At 41.1% G+C, this 25,476-nt stretch overlaps 1 protein-coding gene across 5 annotated transcripts in view; it reads right to left on the reverse strand.

The window, feature by feature from the left end:
- The window catches only part of ZZZ3 (zinc finger ZZ-type containing 3), a 60,337-nt gene extending 35,975 nt beyond the window's left edge, over positions 1–24,362 (reverse strand). For 4 of the 5 annotated variants that reach the window (XR_013954096.1, XM_080601465.1, XM_080601462.1 and 1 more), the window contains exon 1: positions 24,203–24,362. The gene's annotated coding sequence lies outside the window, so the exon portion shown is untranslated. Of the gene's footprint in view, positions 1–23,691; positions 23,810–24,202 lie in introns of those variants that run through there. The other variant, XM_080601463.1, reaches the window with a different exon arrangement.
- Between the last annotated feature and the right edge of the window lie 1,114 nt (positions 24,363–25,476).

The raw sequence follows: 25,476 nt of genomic DNA on the forward strand, positions 1-25,476 counted from the left end.
TAAGAAATCCTAATCTCAAAAATTTTAATTACTTTACCAGTCCATAAGAAATGGGCATTTGTGTAAGTTGTTTCAGGAATGGCTGAACTAGCAATGGTAGGCTTTCCACTGATTGGTATACTTCGTCTTCCCCTAATTTCCTCTCCTCCAAAACCACCCTATTTTACTCCCTGCGGGGGAGAAACCACCTCTGCTGTGCCTTCTGGCCTTTTGGGAGAACAAGATTTCTGAAACAGCTGAAAGAATATAAATATCACATTAGGAGAAACCAAGGTGGAAAAAAAAAAAAAAAGATTTTACCTAGTCAGGACTTTTTGTTACCTGCTTTGCAAAAACTAAATTGACCAAAGAAACCCACCAAACCCCAAAACAAACCTTTAATCAGGATACACTGAAATGACTGCACCTTGATTACTGCTTAAAAACTAGAAAAATAAAAAAAAAAAATACCAAGAACTTACTGAGTTCTATGTTCGTCAACTTAGAAGTTCATTTGGCAAAAATGTCTTGATAATAAACTATCTCTGTATATTTCAAAACTAATTAGAATGATTTTTTTTCATCTAGAACAAACACACATTCCATGGTTGAGAAGTTCACTGGCAGCCTGATCTTATGTTTTGGACACCACTCTCTAGAAAGTATGAGTTGAAGCAAGGTAAGCAAGGGAAACTAAACATGCTTCAAGGATTAAAGCTTTCTTCAGGGAATGAAATCAACCTTTAAAAAAGCAAATATTGCAATAAAGACTCTAAAGAATTAGCCAAGAAACAACATGGTCTGGTGCGTGTGAAGTCCACTAAAAACGAAGGAGTGAGAAATTACAGATTAATGTAGAATGTAACGCAGATGGAGACAAAGCTTTAAAGTAAGAGACTCTGAATTCGTCTCCCATCTGGAGAGATGGGTAAGCACTGAGACAGAAGTGGTGATACTGAAACCTTATAGGGAATGGTCATACATTAATCAGTGCGGCACTTCTTCACAGTCAGACTGAAGGGTTACACAGCTTTATGTGGACTTCCCCGATAAACACTGCAGTCAGATTATTAAGTTAACCAGAAGCCTATTTAGCAAATAGGCTAGTAAATACTGACTTGTGTGTACAAAAAACCTCCTGCAACAGGGGAAACAAATTTACACAGAGATGGATACAAACACGTGAAGACAGCTCCTTCCTAAATATGTAGAATAACCCATTTCTTAACTGGGTTAAGCCAGCTCTGGGTATCTGGGAACCAAGTACAAGTCAATTATTTAAAGGAATCCCAAGAACTAAGAAACACATACACAGCTAGAGAGACAAAGTACATTCAACATAGCCTTAAGCTAGAAAAGCAGCATTAAAGAAGAGTTCAGTATAGGAACATATGGGGCGTATCTGCATAGAGGACCTGAAAGGAGCAAAGCACCACAGCCTCTACGGTAATTGTGTAGTGGTGCTTTATATATCTGGTACTTACAGTGGATATATTAACTTTAAAAAAACACACAATTTCACACCTGTGTGGTAGAAAAAAAAAGAGAGACCCTTGCAGCAGGAAAGTCTCTAATACTTATTTGCTATCGCATATTTTACGGCAACGGACAATAATCACAGCCTTCCACATCAATTCAACCCTAGAAAATAAAATACTTCATTCATCTCATCTAGATTATAATGAATCATTTTTATATGATGAGAAATTATCTGTTCTCTTCCTATTCTTCTGTGTCGCAACTAATAATCTATTTCTATTTGTGCACAATGATAATATGCGTGGCCATAAAGATCAACATTTTCCTCTGTGCAGATACTACAGCTGTGGACATCTGCTAGCAGTAGTGTTCTTAAGTCCCATACCGCAGTAAATCCCCAAATCTGTTATTGGTTTAGTTACCATTTACAAGAACAAGTGTGACACACACACACAGTCACCCCCTCCTGGTTTATTTTCATTCTGTTCTAGATCTGCGGGACCATGCCTGCCTCTGCCTGAAAGGAAGATAGCACAATTTGCTAGTTCAGTCACAAGTCTTTAATCATACTTCTGTCAACACAACTGGGGAGTCCTTGATATATATTGGGTTTTTTTAAAGCATTGCATTTTATTCTTTAAACAAAAACTGTGTCAGATTTTACATTGCCTGTTTCAAATTGTAATACCTCAGAAGCAGCATCGCTTTTGCACACATCTCTTTAATATTGAAACAAAGAACATTTTCTGGGAAGGAAAACAAAACAAAACAAATCCATACCGATGACAGTAAGATGGTATGATTTGAGTTTAAGACTGTGTCAAACTAGCTAAATTATGAACAACGTCCACTCTATTATTCTGTATCTTATCCCAGTCTAGCCCCCTAATTTTGAAATGCTGCTTCAAGTGACCTAGTGTTTTTCTACACCACTATTACAATGTACTGAACGTAACTGTTAAAATAACTATGATTTTCACACAAGTATGTAGAAAAATCTGCCATATTTCTGAACCTATAAACATTCTCCCTTTCTTTCAGAGCCTCTCCAGAAGCACTCTGAACCGCTGGCCACCATTTACATGTTAGGACAGAGCAGTGTACCAAGAACCTCCTCGTGGTGGATCAGAGTAGAGATACAAAACTGAGAGCCCAAGTGGCTCTTCTCAAGCCTCTTTCTAAATTCTACTTCTCCTAAGACTCCATCAGAGTTGACAAACCGTGCTTGATCTGAGTTGATTTGTAGTTCAGTCTTCTACATTAAAGCAGTTTAACAAAGAAAATGCATAACATTTATCATCAATCTCCTGTTTGTCATTACGGTCTATTATGCGTGCGGCATACATTCTTATCAATTAGGGTATCCATACATTAAGCACACGCACACAGTCTTTAATCACTAGCAGGACAGTATTTACTGCATGCTATGGACCTTTGCAGAGGGAGTGGTGTTACATCTGCTGGTTTTCTATTTTCCACATCAAATTATACCAACGGTATCTTGAATAGGCTTTTGTGTTCTGACTGCCTACATATCTCCTGCTCATTATGCCGTTTACACCTTCTTATCAGCTATACATTCCAGACCATATTATTTGAGTGACAGAAGAAGCAATTAGACTATACAAATTTTAAGCTTGCATAGTACTACTTAAGCGTGTATCCCAAAAGTAAAGAATATTCAGGGATCACTTACGCTACAAAATAAAACTGGGGCATCTCTGTGCTAGAAAATAGTAATTCGTAAATCCTCCGTAGAGCAGCAGTATGTTATTTAGAACATCTTTAAAAATGGAAAGTTCATTGTATCAAATGAAAACTGCAGAAGCTAGTGACGTAAACACAATCTAATCACTTACAGGAATATTTGTGCAAGAAAAAAAAACATCTTTGAATGGAAGAGCATCTGCACAGACCTCAGATTATCAGGACTTAGGTTTATCTTCACATACAAAGCATATCACCTCCTAGCAAAGTGGCATTACTAAATTAAGGATGAATTCCATTTAACAAATTATATTCACCAGTCTATCACGATCAAGTATGCCAGCATCCCTTCCCACACATAACTACATTAGCAAGAATTTAGTTTTCTGAAGAAGGCACTATGGTTTTCTGATTTCACATTACATCAAACACAAGCAATGCTTTCAAACTATAGAAACAATCTGCACCAAAGATAATACGCAAGTTACTTAAAGCTATAATGAAAGCCTAAAGGCAATAAGAGCAAAAGTAAGTGTTACAAGGCCCCACAGCCTGGAACTATTCTCAGATTTCAGCTATCTCTGACACAGTAAAATTACACTACATATGGTCAAATACAGTTTGTCAGAATAGGAGTTATACTACTTATATTTATCTCATCAGGACAACAAGATGAAAAAAAGAAAGAAATAAAAAAATAGAATGGTAAAAAAAACTTATCAACACATTTTTTGTTTGTTTTTATACAGTCATACTACTTAAAACTGGCAGGGATATGCTTTACCAAAAACCCACTAAACTGGAGACAAACCGGAATGGATAGTTTAATATGCTCATTTTCTTCCTTAAAATAGAAAGATTCACAAGGCCAGACAAACCTATTCTTAGACAAGACAAAAAAAAAGGTCTTTAGAAAGAATCTTACAAAAAAGCTGATTCTAGTTCTTCTGAGGGAAAAAAAAAAAAAAACAACCCTATATTGAAGAAGAATAACCTGAATCTGGTATTTAAATAACCGAATGTGTGAAAATAAACATAAGCTTATCCTCTTCCATCATATAAGCTTCTTTGCACTGTTTCACATTGACCCTTCTTTCTTTAAACCCGTAAAATAAAGAGAAATGTCAAAACAGTAACTTAGAGGAGAATGACTAGCAGTGCCCATCTGTCCCTCTGTAACCCTTCCAGTCAGCAGGAGGTTATCAAAAGGCTGCTACCCACATTAGGGAATTTAATGGGAGAATAGTTATGATAGAGGCATAACCCCTTTCCTAGGCAAATTCTAACAATAGGCTGCCAATTTATATAAAAGCAAGTATAAATTATGCAAGCGTACCTATGCAACAGAACTCTAGAAAAAGAAAGCACTCTATCAGATTTCTTTTCCTTACAGACAAGACCTAAACTGCTTTCAGTTTCTTGTATCTTGGCCAAATTGGATTTTGAGCTGAAATCGTATACTGAGGCATCTGCCTTGTACTGCTACTCCCACCCTGCTGCCTTTCCCCTCAATTTTCAGTCAAAATAATTAGTCGTTTCTGTGCACAAATATGGAATTAAAAAAAAACACACCACCACAATCCAATCCTCTTACTGGCTAGAACAGCTGACGTTTTTTTCAAGGAGTTTGTCTTACCCTCCATGCTTGGTAGAACTGTGATGAAGGCAGGCTAAGGGGAATGCTAAGCACGAACAGATGGGTAAGGAGAGCACTTAGATTAACAAAGCGAGTGGGTATTGACTGGGAAGAGAGACAGACTGGAAATCACGAAGAATTAGTAGAAAACAGTGGGCTTACAACTGCAAGAGGGAAACTAGGACTGGGAATAACTGGAGGAAGCAGGCAGACCTTGCACAATCTGGGATCTTACCAAGTCACAACCAACCCCCAGCCGTCACCCCAGCACATCACACCAAGGATTTGCAACAAGTATTTGTGATAACAGTCAATAGAAATATTTGTGCAACTGTACTATGAAATGGATCTGCAAGCATGTCTAATATGAAAATATCAACTGCTCTTTGTATCTTTTCAGATAGGTCTCAGTGGACCAAATTAAAAGGCCAGCATGCTGCAGCACAAGCGTGAGCGAGTTCACATGGCAGGAACGAAAGGTGAAGATGTGAACTTTGTAAGCAGTACCAAACAAAGCCCTAAAAACAATAAAATAGATTCCACACTTTGATGCATGTCCTAGCACTGCTTCCTCTTAATGTACTGGAAAAATCTACAAGAGGTTTAATTAAATTACTATGAAGCCATTTAATACAAATTGCATTTAGCATAAGGCAAGTAGCCTTAACTCAACACCCCTCCTTTTATTGACTGACCAGTAAGGTCAGTAACTGTTGGCTGATACAATGCACTTCTCCAGAAAATAAAAAACAGAGTTGGCAAATGACTTCCATGTGCCACTTCAGAAAGTCATGCGTAACCTCATTTACTGCCCAGCACTCTGCCCTTCTTGCCTCCTCTGCCTATTCACCCCCCTGTACCATGGGGCTGGGGCTGGATGAGCTTTAAGGTCCCCTCCAACCTGAGCCATTCTGTGATCAGCCCAGTGAAACACTCACTGCTTCTCAGGTGAAACTATTCAGCCGCTAAATAGCTTTGCTGTTACCCAAAGAACATCTCCTGTGCAGGATTAACAAAACATCTAATATCTTTCAGATACATTAAACACATTTTTGAAAAAGTTCATTATAAAATTAATAACAGCAACTGGATTACAGTAACCATTTATCAAAATGCTATTGTAATAGAATAGATTGCAATTGTATTTAATTTCTTAACCACATAATTATACACCAATAAAGTGAATAGGTAAAATGTGTCATGTTTCCCAATTAAGTTATTATTACAATATGCAAAAAATACCAAGCACAAAAAGACAGACTTTTTTCCAAAAGGCAGGCTGCTATTGCCAGAGGTCATCAAATAGTTAATAGCCCTGCTAATAGCTTACCTATGAAAAGGAAGTTGATGAAGAAAAACAGTGCTGCCCGACTTTCTAAAAAGCCCAAAGATAAGTTGTAACACCACTGCTCCTGTTTGCAGAACACAACACCAGAACAGCTACTCTGATTTACTTGCAAAACAATCGCAACCGTGTTACCTTTCGAAGTACACTGCAATGCTTGGATTGTATGAAATACTGTGTATTTTTATCCCACATGACTTTCAACCAAGGGCATGCATTTGAAATACACCAGTTAATGTACTTTTTATAGGAAAATTACAGCATCAGCTACATAAGCCTCAGAAAGCTACCATAATGACAAACCATGATGTACGAGATGGAGCAGTATTATGTACACAACCAGGTATTCTCCATGCACTGCACTTGGCAGTGCCACTGCAACAGGTATTAAGGCAAGTATCACACCAGAAAATTTAGAAAAACGGGAGCATGAGGTACGCAATGCTTTTTGTAAGGTATTTTTAGTATTGTATCAGAACTTAAATGCTTTTCTTCTCTGTTTTTTTAATCAAAATTTAAAATGTTCCCCTCTGTACCCAAAGAAGAAAAAGGATTTGTTTCCAATTATCTCCATTCAAGTAGCACATTTTAACCACTCAGTTTCCATCTGATAATACCTGTGACTCAGTCTATGAGATAAACCTGTTATTCTATAAGCAGAGCAACAAAACTGTTATCCTATGGGCTGGCTCCTAGTCATCCTAAATGACAGTTCTGCCACATATCCCACCTTGCCTCCAACATTTTGAAAAACTTCAAGTTCTTCTCTCTGGCTGTCTCCAAAACTCAAGGACCAATTCCACTCTACCCATGCAGCACGTATACTGCTATCAAACCATACAGAGCAAGTAATTGCTGGGGTCAGACCGCAATCTCTCATAAAAAGCAGACTCCAGCTTTCAGGAAAGCTGCAAACTCTTTACACTTCCAAGATCTCCACCCCCTGCTAAACGTAGCATAACTGGCCAAGAGGTTCTAATGGTGCTCAGTGTTGGTAGCATCAAAGAAAGCGATGCCTTCTTCTCTAAGCTAAGGGGTTGATCAAATTATGGCTCTAAATGCTTCAAAACATTCTAGACAGACTTAGGGAGGGAAAAGTAGCAGAAGAACTATCCTGGCATCTCCGAATAAAAGAAATAGTCAGAACCATGCTGTGCCTTCTGAGCAGAGGCACCTTCATGATCCCGGAATTACAGGCCTTGCCACGTGAGCTGATAGTGCAGGTGTACTTGTAGCACCACTCTGGGTAACCACCTGAAGTGTTCTCACGTGCTGGGGCTCTGGAAAGTAATGGGCTAGCGTTTAAAACAAACTGCTTTAACCTGGAATTTAAATACTGTAGTAGCCTGCTATCAGGAGTGACTTGCCTCGTGTTGCACTCTGGCAGTTATTTTTAAGGATTCTTAGCTCTTTTAAATGCTCATTCAGCTGTGTTATGACTGACTTCAATATATTGGGTCCTGCCAGTGCCTAAAGGGGGCTCACAAGAAAGCTGGAGAGGGACTTTTTACAAATGGTCTAACACATACCGCAACTGCTGGCTGCACTTAGCCACGTATGATAGCTTTGCCTTTGCAGATGGTCTTTTCAAAGCAGCTTTGGGCCAGTTCTGTTCTCGGTGAGCTGCACATCAGCATCAGCCCCACTGAGAACAAGCCGGTCTCACCTCAGTAGCCCCAGTACTGGAAGGCAGACAGATAATTTCTCCCCGTGCCTGAGCATCCCAATGGAACAACAGACATCAGCACTTGTAAACGACGTCTTACAACTTATTCTTAGATGCTTTCCAAATTCTGCTTTGCAACCGACTCTTAGCTCGTTAAGCTGACAGGTTTCATAACTCACTCTTATCTGACATTCTCATTCTTTGCCTGGGTCTGCACTTAAGTATTCTGAATAAGCCGACCATTGTGCGTATTTCAGGCTGCATGGATTCCTGAAGTGTCAGCTGACAACTACTGAAGGTGTTTTAAGTGCAGTGGTAACTGCATTTTTTTTAAAGCTCTTACAGTGACCAGTCCCTTTATATTTGAACATTGTTCTTTACCTGGTCACAGAAAAAACAACTTTCAGTATGAACATCACTGCATATCTTCTCTTAATTCAGAACTGGCCTCGATTAAAACAACAACAACAGAAGTATTTTAATAGTGGTCCTCGTTCAACTAGTACATTAGTTTGCGTAGCTGCTTCTGTCTATATCCAGCAACTTCCAGACAGCATAGCAAGCCAGAATTTCCTTGATTTAATAGTACAATGGGAGCCTATTTTCCTTTTTTACTCTACTATATATTCTAGTATATTCTCCAATAGACCTATGATTGCATCATGTTTAACTTTGTTTTGCTTGACTACAATTTTGCTTTCTTCTCTTGCTCTGCTCAGAGTAGTATTTGTATTGGTAGGCCAGTACATGCACTGATGAATAACTCGCTGTTTTTAATTTCCTGGGTTTTCTGTGTTCTGCCTTGCCTGTGCTCATACTATTCATTGAAAATACATAAAAAGTTTGTTTAGCCTGCATTTACATTTAAAATCTCAGCCTTTTAGTTCTTGCATTCTCAATATGAACATTTTCTGTTTTGGCATGAAATGTAATTATCATCTTGGGGAAAGAAAAAAAAAAAGACTATTTTTATTTCTCTCTACTATAACTACAGGTCTTTGCTTTTCTTGCAACCACTGACAAACTGTCTTCAGGCTTGCTCCACTTGTGTTTTTCATCTAGATGCAGGTTTACTCATTGGTTTTGCAATTTCTACTGTCCTCAGCACAAGACAGACCATTCCGACTCATACTTTTTTAATGTTTAAAAGTCAGATATCAGGTATCAGTTATCTTGAAAGACTCAGCCAGAGGAGTAACTTTTCACACAATACAACCATATATCAAATGTGTTTTTTTTTCCAGGTAGCTTATTAAATTGCTCAATAGATATATTTTATAGATTAAAAATGTGTTTCTAAGCCTTTCTAAGATTTTATACTGTTCCTCTAAACCCACCATTAACCTGTCAACACACTGCTGAAATACAATTACAATTTACCCTCTGAATGCTCTTCTTTTTGTTTCCTTTACTCAACTTTGCGATATAAGGAATACCCAGGTATTCTGCTTTGACTCTTATTGTTCTCCAGGGTTGTTTTGTTTTGCAATACCCAGTTTATTATTTCCTGCACCTGCATGAGGCAATTTACTTTCAAAATTATGCTCACTGCTCAAGCATAAAATGAAAGACTGCCTACGAAGTGCAGAATTCATCCCAATTGTACTACCCCTTCCCTCTTTCTGAATACTTTATCAAGCACTTTCTAAATATATCCCATGCTCCAGATACTGAGAAGCTGCACTACATTTACAGAGCAAGCAACTTACCTATTACTGTCTAAGCATGTGAACATACTTGTCATCTGTGCATATACGCATTCAATTCCCTTTTACGTTAATTGATTACCCATTTTCAAAACTTATTCACTGACTTTAAAAGCAAGTCCATTATTTTAAACTTAATGCGAGGAAAGAAGTTTGAAACTAAGTCAGACCAAAGGCCTATCCAGTCAGCACTCTGTCTCACCAACAGCCATAAGCAGATGCCTGGGGAAGAGAGGGAATGAATATACATTTCCAGCTTCCAACTATTTTCAGCTCTTACGTCATGGCTGATTTCTACCTATGTAATAAACTTCAATTGATTTCTCTTCTGTGAATTTTCACTGTTTTCCCTTAAGCTCCCATAAATTTCTAGCATTCAAGCTATCCCACAGATGTGTTTGTAAAAGAGAATGCTAATTTTTCATTTTTACAAATGGGTATCAAAACCCATAACCTGGCAAAAAGGTAAGGATGAAAGGTTAGATATCCAACAGCAACTCCAGTTTTACCTCATTCTCTTTGTTGCTTTCAATTGCACATACCGGAATGACACTTTTGTGTTTTACTTAGAGCTTCCCCACCTGTTTTGCTTTTTGACTTTGCCTATATACAGTTTTCCACAAAAAAAAAAAAAAGAAGATCCATGGTATTATCAATAACAGAAAGCTACTGCATAAATGAGTATGCCATTTCAACTACAACGTCATAGATGTTTCACATGGATACAACTGAGTGTTGGTAACCTCAATGTATGTTTGCAGTTTTATCCACCCTAATAGAACACAAGACCTTGAGGTTTTAAATGACATCTTGTCCTTTCTCATTGTATTTTCCTGAAACTCAATTAACTTTTGACATGTTTGACTTCTGGCCTTTCTCTTAAGATGACAGAACTCATGATAACTGCAATAGTATTTTAGTGCCTTTATACTTCATTAACTTAGTAATTCAATAGTATATTGCAAACAGTGATCACATTTTAATAAGTTAACAGAGAATTTAACCTTTTATATAGTAAATATGTCTGAATAGAGTGCCTATTATTCTTAATATCTATTTCAAAGAAAGAAAGGAGATGCTCATCCTACCATTCCTTGCAATTACCCTGTATCAGTAGGTAAAAGGCCTGAAGAAACATGAAAAGGATATTCAAGATCCAGATTCAGCCACTAGAGAATTTCTCGAAGCACAAGAACAAAAGGAAAAGAGCCTATCTTCAGCATATTTTACCAGACTCAGGCAACAGGAAGGAGCTGTCAGCAGCTGGGTCAAAGAGTGTGAATTATATAGTTTCCATACCTATCCTAAGCAAACAAGAGCAGATTGCCAGAATTCAAACACTGCTGAACAGCTAACCCATCACAGGAATACAAAATCCACACTTGCCGTTAAGTTCTTCAAGGTCTCGCTCTCCACATGCTTGGGCTTTGCCTCTGCAATACACACTGACACCACACTGAAAAACTAACCAAAAGACTTTAGGTCAAGCTTAGACTAAACAGGAAAATTATTTATGTTGGACTTAATATATTAACTTATACAAATACAAGGTAAAGTGGGATTTTCCCCATTTTTCGCCTACTGAAACATTCAGTTACATAGATTTAAGTAGTTAAAATGCTTATTCCTTACAAGACTGAAAACCATTTGTTAGCAGCTTTCTGAGTTTGCCAGAGAGAGTTTGGGATCTTTATAGAGTGAATTTGAAAATAATCAACAGCAGTTACAAAGTTCAAAATCGTTTTCATTCACCTCAACAAGAATATTCACAGTTGCATTTATAGAGAAAAGATATGAAGCAGATGACTCGACATTGCTCTTTTTTAACAATAAACTGCTTACGCTTTGCCGGTGATGTCCCAGAAAAACCTTACTGACCCTTTCTAAAGCATTTTTTTTCAAACTATTGTACGAAATTTGAGTGCTGTGTCAAAGCAAGTGCTTTGCTTATTCCTTTCTTTGTACCTCTGAAGAGCTGACATCAAGTATTTAGCAAGGATTAACATGACAAACGTAATTTACAAGCCACCCATAAAACTGCTTCGCTTTATGATTTAAAATATTTTCCAAAAAACCCTGACTGCCAGTTCTTACAGAACATCTAAAATTTTCTCTAAAAGTAGAAATGACTTCAATATGAACAACTGCATTACCTACGGCATAACGTTGTAGCCATAAAAAAAGAAGTACAGTAGGAATGCAGCCCCTAAGAGCAGGATTTGCTGTACCTTCAAGACACAAAGCCCTCATAACTCCATGACATATTCACTCTCCTATGGCAATAAGCAATTAAACACATACCATGCTCAACAGCTTGAGGAAAAATATGTGAAAATCCCGTATCTTTAAAAATTAGTTTCACTGTAACTGGAAACAGAAAAAGTACTTAAATACAATGATCATGTAGGGCATGGCAGACCTGAGGATATACCTGCTGTATGGCCACAGAATTAACTGGTGTTTTCTTTAGCTTCTCTTCCCTGTATTCTGCACCCAGAAGCTATCCCAAGCCTCTGATTATTCTTGTTGCTCTTTGCTGTGCTGAATCCATCAGAGGGATCAGTGCTGACTACAATATTCAAAGCATGATATCCACAATTCATTCAAACGATTTTTACCACAGAATAGTAATGTTTTGTGTTGTGACCCCCTTCCTAATAACACTCAACACTATTTACTTTTTTTTGACAGCTTGTGAAAATTGAGTTATGTTTTTACAAAAGCACCTATATCAGAACACTGAATTTTTTTTGCATATTTTATTCTTATGCATTATTTCCCATTTTTGAAAATGAGATTCTATTTTATCCCACATTCACTCAGTTTTGCAAGATCATTTTACAACTCTGACTCAAGCCAGCAGTGAAATCAAGTCAGATTTGTATCAGCTCTAGATTATTATCAGTTCTTTTCTGTAATCACTGAAATATTTTTAAAGTATCACCACTCTAGAAGTACTTGATTGAAATTAACAATTCTGACCATCACCTAAGACACCTGATTATTTGTACTGTTCAGAAAAGAGAAGAAAAAAAACATTCAATGCCATCCATGAAAATACTGAATGTTCTGTCCAAAGGAATACGTGCATTCCCTCTACAAAATTTGGGTTGAATCCTCCTTTGTACATTTATTTATACGGGAACTGTAGAGAGAGTACATTAAATCACTTCTGCCAGGCTCAGAATAAACCTTGACATTAACATTTCAAAACACTATCTGCAATGAAATTAATGCTCTCCTAGCACACACACTTCCAAACTTTGCCCAGGATGTTTGTAAAACATATTGGCTGCTATGCGTTTCAAGTCAGCTGACTGAAAAAGCCCCCAGGTAAGGCGGTGGCTGCTTCCTCCTCAGAGTTGTATGCGCATACACTTTGGATTACCCTTACTTGGTTGAGAAAACATTAGAAACACTTTTAATTCACTCATAGTGGAGAGGAAAAGCAACTCAATGTCCATGTATTTAAAAAGACGCTAAAGAAATAAAACTGGAAATCTATCTGGGGGTTCACAGACTAATTCTCGGTATGTTGGGCCAGTGTAGGCACCTGTGCTGAAGGCTGCACATCCATCAACAGTGCATGTTATGATGACTCAATGGCAAACACCTTTTTTAGTGAATGAACCCTCTTTTCAGCATCTGACTTCATTTAAAAAAGGTTTCCACTGTTGTGCCAAGCAGGCAACTCGATGAGGATCTCATCATTTTCTATACTAATTACTGCAACACCTACCCCTGCTCCACTCGTATCCACTCAGATATGTTTCCAAAGGGCATTTCCCTCCTTTGCTGCTATCCAAGTAACCACTTTCCCCATACCTTTCTAACACAGCAAAGAAAACCACACTCATCTATCATCCTGCTCCTTATCAAAAGGCCTGACACGTACTCTGGTGAGCCTTCACTCATTCCCTCTTTTGAGTTTTCAGTGAGACTTCCCAGGTGAGGTTTCATTTTACTGTTAAGTGATATAATCTACAAAAAAGAGGCAATCCCACTCCCATGTAACCCTGACACGCCATCCTCATTTTTCCTATGCATTCATGTTAGTAGTATTCAATCCGATCTCACAATGAGCTGATTTAGAAAACACAACCCCCTACAAAAGAGCCATTATTTTTCGGCTGGTTTAGCTCCCAAAACGGGCATACTGTAATGGTCAAATGAGCACAGGTGCTACCAGAAAGCAGGGGCCAGAACTACGTGCTTTGGTGGCAGATAGCCACTGGGTCGGGTTAGCTGTAACATGAAGCCTTGCTCTCAGGCTGTCCCTTATCCCTTAGCCCCTCGTAAGCATAAAAAGCACAGTTACTTTGCTTAGCTTAGAACTCTGATTTTCCACAATGAAGATAAAACCATTTGATAACTGACGCACAGAAAGCAATTTAGCTGCCTTACTGTTTCTGTCCAGCTGTACTGCCCAGCTATAAATCAGGTCATACTGGAATTGTGAGCTGCTTGGGGGAAACGTTCTTCACATCTGCTTCTGCAAAGCTGGGGTCACAGCATCTCTTTTACTTTATTTTCACTCTGCTGTACTGCTGACTTGAATATAAAACTTACACTTTTATTGGAAGTTTAACTGAAACCCAGTTGATGCATGTCTTCGCTGACAGAACCTGAGGCACAAAGAAGGCATCAGAGAAAAAGAAGCAAGACATTCTGGGGTTGTGTTTGTTACTGATTCAACCCCCTGGGCTCTTTTTGACATCTTCTTGTTATGGAAAATACAGTCAGTGAGGGTCAAGAGGAAACAGTTGTCAGACTACACACAAAAGGTAATTGCTGAAGTATAAGAAAAGCAAACTTTTGTTTCAAAGCAGGAGCACGAGCGAACTGGCTAGGGAAGCTGTAAGGGCAGTCCACACGTAGCAAAGGACACATTTAAGGGCAGATACACAGAGACCTTAAATTCTAGCTCATGCCACTTCTGCAAATCAGGCTACTGATACAACAGATAGAAAAGAAGAAACGTCCACGTGACTGTCTGGTACACGTCATATAACAAACTTATAGCGACCCACGAATCAAGCCTGAAAACAGTACCACGAGCATCACACAGTACGCCTTCCCACAGCTCTGTTTCTCATGGACTCTTTGGGATGGTCTCTTTGGGACAATTTATTGGGCCACGTAAACAGAGACTTTCAACAATCTAATTTTTTTTTTTTTAAAGACCATTGATCTAACCACAACTACAGCTCATGATGAGTTATCATCCTTGTGTCCTTAGAGCAGGACAATTCCGATCACCAGTTACCTCTCACCTGGAAAATCAATGAGATGACTCACACCGGATAAAACAACAGTAACCTGCCTGCCTTTACCTCCAGATCCCTGCAAAAGATTCCCTCTGGTATTCAGAATTTTGGTAAGAGAAAAAAAAAACCTCTCATGTAATATATGAAGTTTCAATAAATCACCTCTGTGCTGTAACCAGGGATATTTTAAGTTAGTACGTGACAGAACTGAATTACCTAGACTGTTGGTGTGTTGGGTATTGGTTTTGTTTTTTTTTTTTTTTTGGGGGGGGGGGGGGCAACGACTGAGGTGGGATGGGAGGGGGGTAGTCTTTAAAAAAAGAAATCTAGATCTTAACAGCAATAACTCTGTTCCCTTATGCACTTAGAGAATTTGGAAGGTGCCGACAGCAAGCCTGGCTTCTCCATAAAGCAACCCATTCATGCCAATAAAATACAGAGGGTTCTTAAGGGTTTGCAACATTTTCTGTATCAACTATGACTCAGATCTTCAAACTATGTGTCAAGAACCCCATCAAAATAAGACTCAGCATCAAAAAAAAAGACTTGAATTGAACCATAGAGTAGGAAAAGAAATCTGAAAAGGCTTTACTTTGGTGGGGAGAAGCTTTATCTGAACTCAGACATTAGACAAGTAGTAAATGTTTCTCACTGTCCTTTTCAGCACTGCCTTTGAGACGGTGGCAAGCTGGTGAAGAACCTTTTCCATCTAAAGTATCTTTGGAATCCTCTTAACAAAGGATCAGCAGATTCCCAATTACATGATCCAGAGAAATTTGCAGCTGATCTCAGTGAAGAGAAATGAGATAACTACACTCTGTTCTGTCAGAAACCACTTCCTCACAGACGGACTTAAAACTATGCAAGCATATATGAAAAGTAATTGCATTGCTGCAGGCTCTACAATAATACCTTGAATGATGATTTTTCAGCCTTTTTGCAATGCATGGGATGTAGCAGAATTTCCAAAAAAAAAAGATCTCATAAAGACCATGATTCTGCTAAAAATAGAAACCCACTTTTTAAAAAATCATGTGCTGCAGCATCTTTCTCTTTTGCCTATCTTTCTAGGGCAAAACAAATTAAAAACTACAAAGCACGTTGCAGGCTGAAGACTGGAAAGAACTGAGAACTTCTGATTAGCTTCCTTTTTCCTGAAACCTCACTTTTGAGGAAATACCCAGAGAACAGCCCTGGCAGCACAGCAAAGCACAGACACATTGTCAAATCTTTTCAAGAAGCAATTTAGATCGAGCAGTTACTATCAAAAGCAATATAACAACATACACCGAAGAACTAAGACTTGCTGCTAGTTATACTCTGACTTTCAGAGACACATACACAGAGAAAGTGCAAGTACATGACAAGAAGGTAGTGGGTGGACGAGAAAACATGTACCAATATATTCTAACTTCAGAGAGATTAGCAAAACAGTTTTAAAAGTTGCCAAAATTTTATATGCTTGGAAACAGAAAAAAAATAAGGAAACAAACTCCATCATCTGTTGTAACATCCATGGGTTCCCATTACAAATCTTTTAGTCAGCCACTGCCCATATATTCCCCCAGACCACCCTGCAGGATCTACTTCTCCAAACTCCAGGTTAAAACAGCATTTTTTTCCCCCCAGACACCTCAGCTGTCAGACAGTTGTTCTCTCTGATGATTCCTTCTCAGTAACAGCTCTCCAGGTGGAGCTTAGGGAATAGGTGCATCTGTCTCTGCCCAAGGCTTAAGCCTTTGTGCCCTTACTGCGAGATACTGTGACCCCTTCACAATACTCTACAAGAAAGCCTCTGTACTGCAGTGATACATGTAAGAAAAATCCCTGGAAGACTTGCGATATTTGAGGAAAGGAACAAATTACTTTTTTTTTTTTTTTTTGACATCATTCTAACTTAGGGGACAGTGCTGTATCTTTCTTCCTTTTATCAATTTTTAGAAAAAACAGTTCTGAAACCCCATTTAACTAATGTACAAGAAACCTTTAGCATTAGCTTTCACCGTGTCCTGTTGCACCTGCAGCCGTTTGTAAGCAGGCAGCAGGTCAGCACCTCAAACCAGTGCCGTATCAGTTACCAACACCTTGTTTCTCAATGCTTTAGCGAGCAATTTCCCATCAATTACAACAAACAGAATGACGACACCTTGTTGACCTAAAGTGTACAGAAAGTTTAATCCAAACCATTGGTCAAATAGAAAAATGCAATTAAGTCTAATTGCAATTAGGAAGAAACAGACTGAAAGCATTATCTTATCTCAGTCCTCTACACTCTCTTGAAATGTTAAGAATGTGACAATTTATTTAACCCTTTTTCTAATTACAGAGCATAAACCTATATGACGCAGCCTTTCCTTCATTCTTCATTAACCCCAAGGCAGCTCTGACAAAATTTAAAAATCACAAAAGCTTGAACAAGGTCACATAAACTGCAGGCAGTTGACACTTAATAGAAAAATTTCAGAGTAAATTATTAAACTGAATTTGGTTCAGAACTGTTCTATCAAACTGCATGGCACTTTTAATCCTAAAGAGCTTTAGTAACTTTTCGTAGTTCTCCCACCTTAAACAAAGACTTTCACACCACCTAAAAAAATCTCAAAGGAGAAATGTTGTTTAGAAATAGTATATGTAGCAGAAAGCACGTATTTCTATTCAGCCTCTTCCATACTGGCACTATTACACAGCAATACTGTGATACTGAAGATACTTTATAAGTGATGATTATTGCCCAAAACACATCTCCCAGATGATAGCACTTATCTCTGTTATACAGCGACAAGTTGAAGCTGAATGATTCGCTCTGTTCCAGAGCCTTGGCATGCACCTGATTCCCTGGCTCCTTAGACTTCATCATTTTAACTTTGATTATTTTCAGTGAAGTTTTCTGAAAGACCTTGACTCTAGCTCAGTTTGTTTCTACCGCATCATAAACAAAAACACAAAAGGTAAGTCAAAGATTAAAAAAAAAAAAGAAGGAAGCCTATTTATTTTCCGTATTAGCTTATACAGAAGGCTTAAAGTGCTTTATAAAACAACTCTTTAATGAACTATTTGATGTACTTTCTCAAACTAAACCTTACAGACTGTCACATCACTTAGCTTTTCGCTCCACTACAAAGTCTGGGGTTTTAAGTCTGATTTTTGTTGTTGTCTTAGTCACTGCCAGCAACATCATAAAAATCACAGAAACGTAGAGATCTTACACTGGCAAGTCACCCTACCTCCTGTGGCCAAGGACAGACCAGCTATACCCAAATCACTTCTAAGAGGAGGTTATTTAACCTTTTCTAGAGCACTTTCAGCAATAGATATCCCATTACCTCCCTCAGATATCTAACCCCATTTTTATCTATCCACAGAGCTGGAAAGTTTCCTTCTAGCACAGAAATCTCCTTTTGTGCTATTTAGGACCATTATTTCTTACCCTACCTGGAGAGAAGAGTTTACTACAGTCCCCTCTGTAGCAATCTTTACTGTATTTGAAACCTATCATTATGCCTGCCCACCTCTGCCATAACCTAAACAAGTTCAGTTCTTGCAGTCCTTCCCCAAAGGTCCTAACTGCAACCCTCCTCTAAATGCTCTTCAAGTGGTCCAAATCTGCTCCAAGTACAAAACAAAAACCAGCCAGTACCCAATCTGAGGCCTTACGCCGACCACTGTAGAAGCATTTCCTATCTTACACACAACCACAATCCTGTTCCTATGTCCCACTGTGACTCCTGTAAGTTTTTTTTAAAGCTGTCATGACTCATTTGTGCTCATTTTGTGGTACAGCTGCTTATTTACAGAGCTGCTGCCCAGCCAATTGTTTCTCTTATTTAAGTCTATTGTTGCTACCCAAACATATTATTTCACGTTTCTCTTTACTGAACTGCAACCCATGTATTTCAGATTATTTGTGCCATTTGCTTGGACCTTTTCATACTCTGGTGCTCGTATTGCCCCCTTGATTTACATATTGCCTGGACAGTGCATATGTGCTCTGTTCTATCATCCAGGTCACAACAGGATTAAATTCAGAAAATACACCTGCTAAATTCCACTCACTGCACTCCTTCAATCTGAAATGTCCTTAGAGCATGTAATTAACAAGTAACTAACCAGCACAGCAAATCGTCTCTGACAGTATCTAGTTTTGGTGTTTCTGTATTCTTTAGCTGTGAAGAGAAAACCCCTAACTTCAGCACTACTGGACTTATTCTACTAGGTTATCTTTCAAACGCAAATACACAGACAAGGGAGGGAGGCTTTGCCACTCTCCTTCCTCTTTAACATGTTTGGCTGTGGCACAGTAACCCAGTTGCACAGCTCTTCCAATTTTGATTTTGGGCTGTATTCCGATACTACAAAAACACTTCAGCTCACACACACACACTAAATCAACAACAAAAACACTCTGCCTCTAGAAAACTCAGGTCATATATGTGCATATGTACACACCGATACAACAAAAAGGAAAGCAACAACAAAAAGCAGGATAGTACTACTTACGCACCAACAAGCAAACTGTCAAGCGCACACATCTCCTTTCTGATTTTTACATTTTCTAATGAAAATAAGTGTTTTAAAGTTCAAATCACTACATTTTAAGGACAGAATTAGGTATGTCTCATGACAGAGCTGTACAAGACAGACAAAAAAATCCCCCTGCTCTACTACTGACAGGTATTCTCTAAAAGCAACTGTTTACTCTGACCTGTCTTAACAGGAGTTTGTCTGGCACATGTGCATCCCATTAATCAAAGCAAACACTTGTGTCTAAATACAGTATTTAACGGAACTAGTATAAACACCTTTAAAATCTTGGGCAATTATATTTTCTGTCTTGCCAACATTCATGTTCTCTATATCCTATGATGAAGTTTGATAGACCAGAAAAAAATGGAGAGCGGCAAATGGCAATCTAACAGATAAAACATTGCTGAAAGGGGAGTCAAGTGTTTTCAGAAGCAACATGACAGAAAGCTATCCACTTAATGCAAAGCAAAAATATTGAAATTGAGTATCGGGTGAAACTTGCACCAAGGGGTGATGAGCTGCTGCAAGAAGCATCACAAAGAGGAACTTTGTCAGAAGAGGGAATGATCTTGGTGCCCTTCCAAAGGATTCCAGAGGATTGGACTAGCTGATCTTTCTGCCTTTCTACATTTAACTGGACTCACTGTAGCATTAAACATTAAAGTAACTTTTAGGAACAGTCAGTGTAACTTAATCTACAAAGCTTTTGGTCCAAAGTTATATAAAAACAACAAACCTCCTATATGACAAATTGTCTAAGTGAAAGTAGTTGAACGCAACCTTGTAACTAATACCCAGATTATAACACAAACTCTAAAAAGGGTCAACTTATGCTACAAAACCAAAGTATTTTACTTTGGTTATGAAACAGCACCTCAGCAGAGACCCTTTTTAAAAGTCTTTTGTTTAAGAACAGCGTCCAAGAAGAAAGAGAACATGCTATTTAATGTTTAGGTCTGCATTTCCTAATGGTATTTTAAGTTACTCAAACCAAAAGAAAGTTTTCACAAAGTTAAAATAAACTCTTACAAACGTTCTTCTACACCACAGGCGGTTTTTGAAGCAGAAGCCATATTTACAATGTTCTTAAAGCCAGAACAATATAGCCATAAGCGTAACGTTTACCAGGAGCAAGTTCTTATAATAAGCAGCTTGATTTCCAGCAAAGAACACTTAATTTGGAAACTAAGAAAAAAACCTTTCTCACTACAGAAGTGAGAAAGTTTCTCACTTTCTGCAACTTCACTCCCGCCTACAGAGGTGGAAGATTTTTTTCTTGTTCAAGGTTTTTAAGGACAAGTCCTACAAATATCTGTCTGGAATAATCCTAACATATTTAAACCAACCTGAAAGAAGGGGAACAATAGGTCTTCCAGCACTGTATTTCTGGGATTTATGTAAGTACAGTGTAAATCTGTGGCTATAAGCAAGTGCTGAATCTTGAAATTAAGCTCTCCCTTGCAAATCTCTTTTTTTATAAGTGAAGAGACCTGTATCATCAGTTACCACAAAATGCAAAGACTTCCATTTTTGGGAAAACCAAAACAAAGAGAACACCAATAGATTAGGTGTAAAGACTTGAAAGAGCTTTTCAAATGTGAAAGACTACTTTAAAAAAATGTAAAAAACAATTGGAAATAGGACAGACTGACTGCCAAGACTTCTATTCCAACTTGATGAGTACTTTTAAAAACTATTTCTTATTTCTCTTAGCCAATATAGTGGCAAAAGAGCAAAGTGAAAGTCTCTCCACCTTGTATCAACCAGACAAGGATCACTGACCAGATGCCAACCCGCTCCCAGCACTGGAAGAACAAGAAACAACATTTTCTTTCAGTCTCCTTGAAATACTGGGAGAGGGAAGTCTTCATTTTGTATGAGGCAGAGAGCAGACTGGAATCTTACATCACAAGTATGCCAGTAACACCAATAAACGTTACAGCAATCATGCTGGTCAGCACTACAGTCGACGCCCATAGGATACATTCCCAAATTTTGTGTAAGAGAGATCTAGTTATTTTTGCATATTACAGAATCACACAGAATTGTCAAGGTTGGAAGAGACCTCCAAGATCACCTAGTCCAACCTCTGACCTAACACTAATAAGTCCTCCACTAAACCATATCACTAGGCTCTACATCTAAACGTCTCTTAAAGACCTCCAGGGATGGTGACTCAACCACTTCCCTGGGCAGCCCGTTCCAATGCCTAACAACCCTTTCGGTAAAGAAGTTCTTCCTAACATCCAACCTAAACCTCCCCTGGTGCAACTTTAGCCCATTCCCCCTCATCCTGTCACCAGGCATGCGGGAGAACAGACCAACCCCCACCTCTCTACAGCCTCCTTTAAGGTACCTACAGAGAGCAATGACGTCTCCCCTGAGCCTCCTCTTCTCGAGGCTAAACAACCCCAGCTCCCTCAGCCGCTCCTCGTAAGACTTGTTCTCCAGACCCCTCACCAGCTTCGTCACCCTTCTCTGGACTCTCTCGAGCACCTCTATGTCCTTAGATGTGTAATAACACCAAGCTTAAAAATATTATTTACTATTTCTCATTTTCCAGAAATGTTCAATATTATGAGATGAAACATATGATTGAACTTCATCACTAAAGAGCTCAGGAACTAAGCTACCTAATACAGCTTATCTCAGTAACTACACTTAGGACATGCAATGCAAAGACAAATCATTTCAGTTAATGGTGGTACAGCTGATAATTGCAAGAAGTGCCTAAGTTGGACTAAACAACGAAGAGACACACAAACAGTATCTCAATTTAAGGCGGCTAACTGCTGCTCCTTATGGACGCACATGGCTGCACTGTGTAACAGCCCAAAACAAAAAGCATTTACTGTAATTTCAGGACATGTAATGTTTTTACGAAATAAACGCGACAGCGCTATACAAATCCTGCAACCAAAGTTGTTCATGCCCTGAATGACTCGCTAGAAGTCACATGCTGAAGTAAAATCCTAACCAGCCCCTTCTAAGGCAAGGGAGTTTCATGAGTGGCCTCAAGTGGGTGAAAATTTCACCTGATGGCTTATTTTTTTTAAAACTGGGGCCTGCTAACGCTAACATTTTACTACATACTCTTTAATTTAAAAGAATTGCATTTTTCTCCTCTACACCACTTTTTCTTAAACAAAGTTTTTTCCAGTTTTGTTTAAGTAAATACTAACATAATTAACCTGACAGACAGTATAGTAAGAATAATAAATAAATTAAAAAAAAAAACAACTTGAAAAACTGCAACAGTAACTCATCAGCCTATTTTCTGAGAAGTTATACTTGTTTACAGAAAGAATCACATTTTGCTAACCCCAAACTACAGAGCCTTCTGGATCACCAGTCCTTGTACCAGCTAGAAGGGGGGGAAGTCTAGTAACTGACTGCAGGGTAGAAACATACCCAGAAGGCATGCCCTTGAGGGTTGTACGAGTTATTATACAGTATGAAACACGGCGCACGCTTCGAGCTTTGATCTCTAACTATCTGCACGATATTATTTCAATAATAATGGCAACACCAACGGAAAACATGCAGATACACCTACAAACACCAAAGAGCTATTACGGTGCATTTAATGACTGCAGACCTCTTCCCAAAACACAGCTTGCAAGTTCGAAGCCGAAGAACCCATTATTTATAAGAGTTCTAGGCTCAGTTACGTGGCACGCTAAGCCTGGATTATTAAATGAAGAGCTACAGTCCCTGACCACAAGTACTGCGGGTGTTCCTGTACTCGGGGAGAGACCGCCGGCCCCGTAAGAGCCATATGCTCTCCCTTCGAGATCAGGACCAGGAGACAAAGGGACATCGCCAAGCCGGGACACTTGGAAGAATAACTGCGGTAGCGTCCAAGTGCAGCCGAAACCAGGAACATTTCCCAAGCCCGGGACAACGAGGGGACCCAGCGCGCCAGGAGCTCAGCTCTGCGGTGCCAGGTGGCTCCTGCCGGGCCCCACATCCCCACACCAGCTCAGGCTCATGAGGGCGCAGAGACCCGGGACAGCCGTGCCGAGGTGCGAACCCCCCTCAGGCGGCTCGGGGGCCCTGCCCGGCAGCTCTCAGGGCGAGGCCGGCCCGAAGGGGCCGGGGGCTGCCGGCACAGCGGCGGCCGGGCCGGGCCGGGCCGGTGCCCAGAGGCGGGGAGCGCGGCGGGGCTGCCCGAGGGGCGGCGGGGTAAGGCCGTGCCCGGCGGTGCCGCAGCGGCCGGCGCTGTGAGGGCGCGGCGGGGCGAGGTGAGCTGAGGTGAGGCGGGGCCGCGCCGGGGCCGCTCCCTGAGGAGCCCGAGGCCGCGGCGCTGCCCCGGGGCCGGGCGGCGGGGGCGGGGCGGGGGCTGCGCGCGGGGTGCCCGCCCCCCGGCCCGGTACCATTACCCAGCACGCCCAGCGCTGCGCCGCCATCCCGCAGCCGGCCCGCTCCCGCAGGAACCGCGACACCTCGCGAGATTTCCTTCCTTCACCCCCCCCCCCCAACCCCGACTCCTTCTCTACGCAGCCCCGCCCCGCGACCCGGCTCGGCCCCGCGCGCGCACGCGCACAGCCGCGCGCCCGCTCGGCCCCAACATGGCGGCCGCGGCGCCGCGCACGTGTCGCCAGCCCCGCCGTGTGTCAGGGCGGGCGGGAGCGCGCACGGCCGGCCGGGGAGGGGAGGGGAGGGGAGAGGAGGGGGGCGGAGCTGCCGCGCACGCGCGGGAGGCGCCGCTGCGGGCCAGCTGATTCGAACGGGGCGCGCGAGCCGCCGCCTCCTCCCGCACGCGCTGGTCACGTGGGGGCTTCCCCCCTCTCCTTCCCTCCTCCTCCTCCTCCTCCTCCCCCTCCCCCGGCGGGTCCCGACCCCGTCCCCGCCCGGCTCCCCCCTCCCCCGGGGCCGGGCCCGGGCCCTCACCTGCCGCCCGCTCCCGGCCGCGGCCCCGGCCGCGCTCCGCTCCCTCCCCTCCGCGCTGCCCGCACCCGGCGGCGGCGGCGGCGGCTCCGCACAGCGCCTGCTCCCCTCAGCGCGGCGGCGGCTCCTTCCGCTTCCTTCCCCTCCCCCTCCCGCCGCTGCGCTGCGGCGGGGACCCGCTCCCTGCAGCTCCGCCTGCTGGCTGAGGGCGGAGGCGGCCGGCGCGGCTCGGCTGGGCTCGGCACGGCGCCGCCTGCCCGCCGCCCCCCGGGGCATGCCCAGGGCGGGGGGCGGCCCTGAGGGGGGCTGCGGCCGGGCCAGCCCCGCCCGCGGGGGCGGGGGGCTGAGGGGAGCGCTGAGGAGAAGGAGGGGGATGAAGCCGAGCGGCTCCCCGCGCCCGCCTCCCCAGCCCGCGGGACCGTGACTGGAAATGAAGCAGTGGGGCTATTTTAATGCTTTGGCAGCCGCCTGTTTGCCTCCCAGCCGGCGTGTGGTCGCCAAGTTACCGCCTAACGCAGAGCGCGCTCAGAAAGGGCATTATTTACCTCAGGCTTCCTACAGAGGGAGAGGAACTACCATGCATTTGTCGCTATCCTCTCGGTTTTTTTTTAATTATTATTTTTTCCCTGATAATTCACAGTTATAATTCACCTGTAAGAGCTTCAGCTAACCAAGAAACAGAGAAGATTCATTTTTTTTCCCGTTTAAATCCTTATGAAATTCAAAACCCTTATTGCATTAAGAACCCTTAGCAACTTTGCAAATTGCGAGAAAATCCTAAAACTAAACCAGTTTTCTGTAACAGGAGACTAGGCACTGAAAAATATTTTCAATTTCTTTTGAAGGCAGTTACTATGGTAGTTAGACTGGCTTGTACTTCTGTGAAGACGGTATCTTTCAGATTTAATAAAATGGTAATTGTCCAAATTACTAGTCTAGTCAGACAGACGTTCGTTCTGCAGTCCTGGAGTCTGCATAAAAACCTCAGTAGCTTTTCCACTTTCCCAAGCAGTTTTCACTTTTCCCTGCTTCTTGCTGACTTGGAACTCTTCTCCTGCCATCAGATTCAAAACAACTGAAATCCCACAAGAGAGGGAAGGAAAATTTTTTCTTGAACCTATGCCACTGTTCTCATGCAGTCTTTTGTTCACGTGCCCAAATCTTAAAGAGTAATGGAGCTTTCTGTGTTATTGCAGGAGCACCTGTAAGCACTAACTGCAATCAGTTTGGAAATATGTTCGCTTAGCTAAACAGCTGCAGTGGTTGAAGGCGTTATT

This window comes from Anser brachyrhynchus, assembly GCF_964034855.1.
Source record: "Anser brachyrhynchus genome assembly, chromosome: 8".
NCBI classification, from domain to species: domain Eukaryota; kingdom Metazoa; phylum Chordata; class Aves; order Anseriformes; family Anatidae; genus Anser; species Anser brachyrhynchus.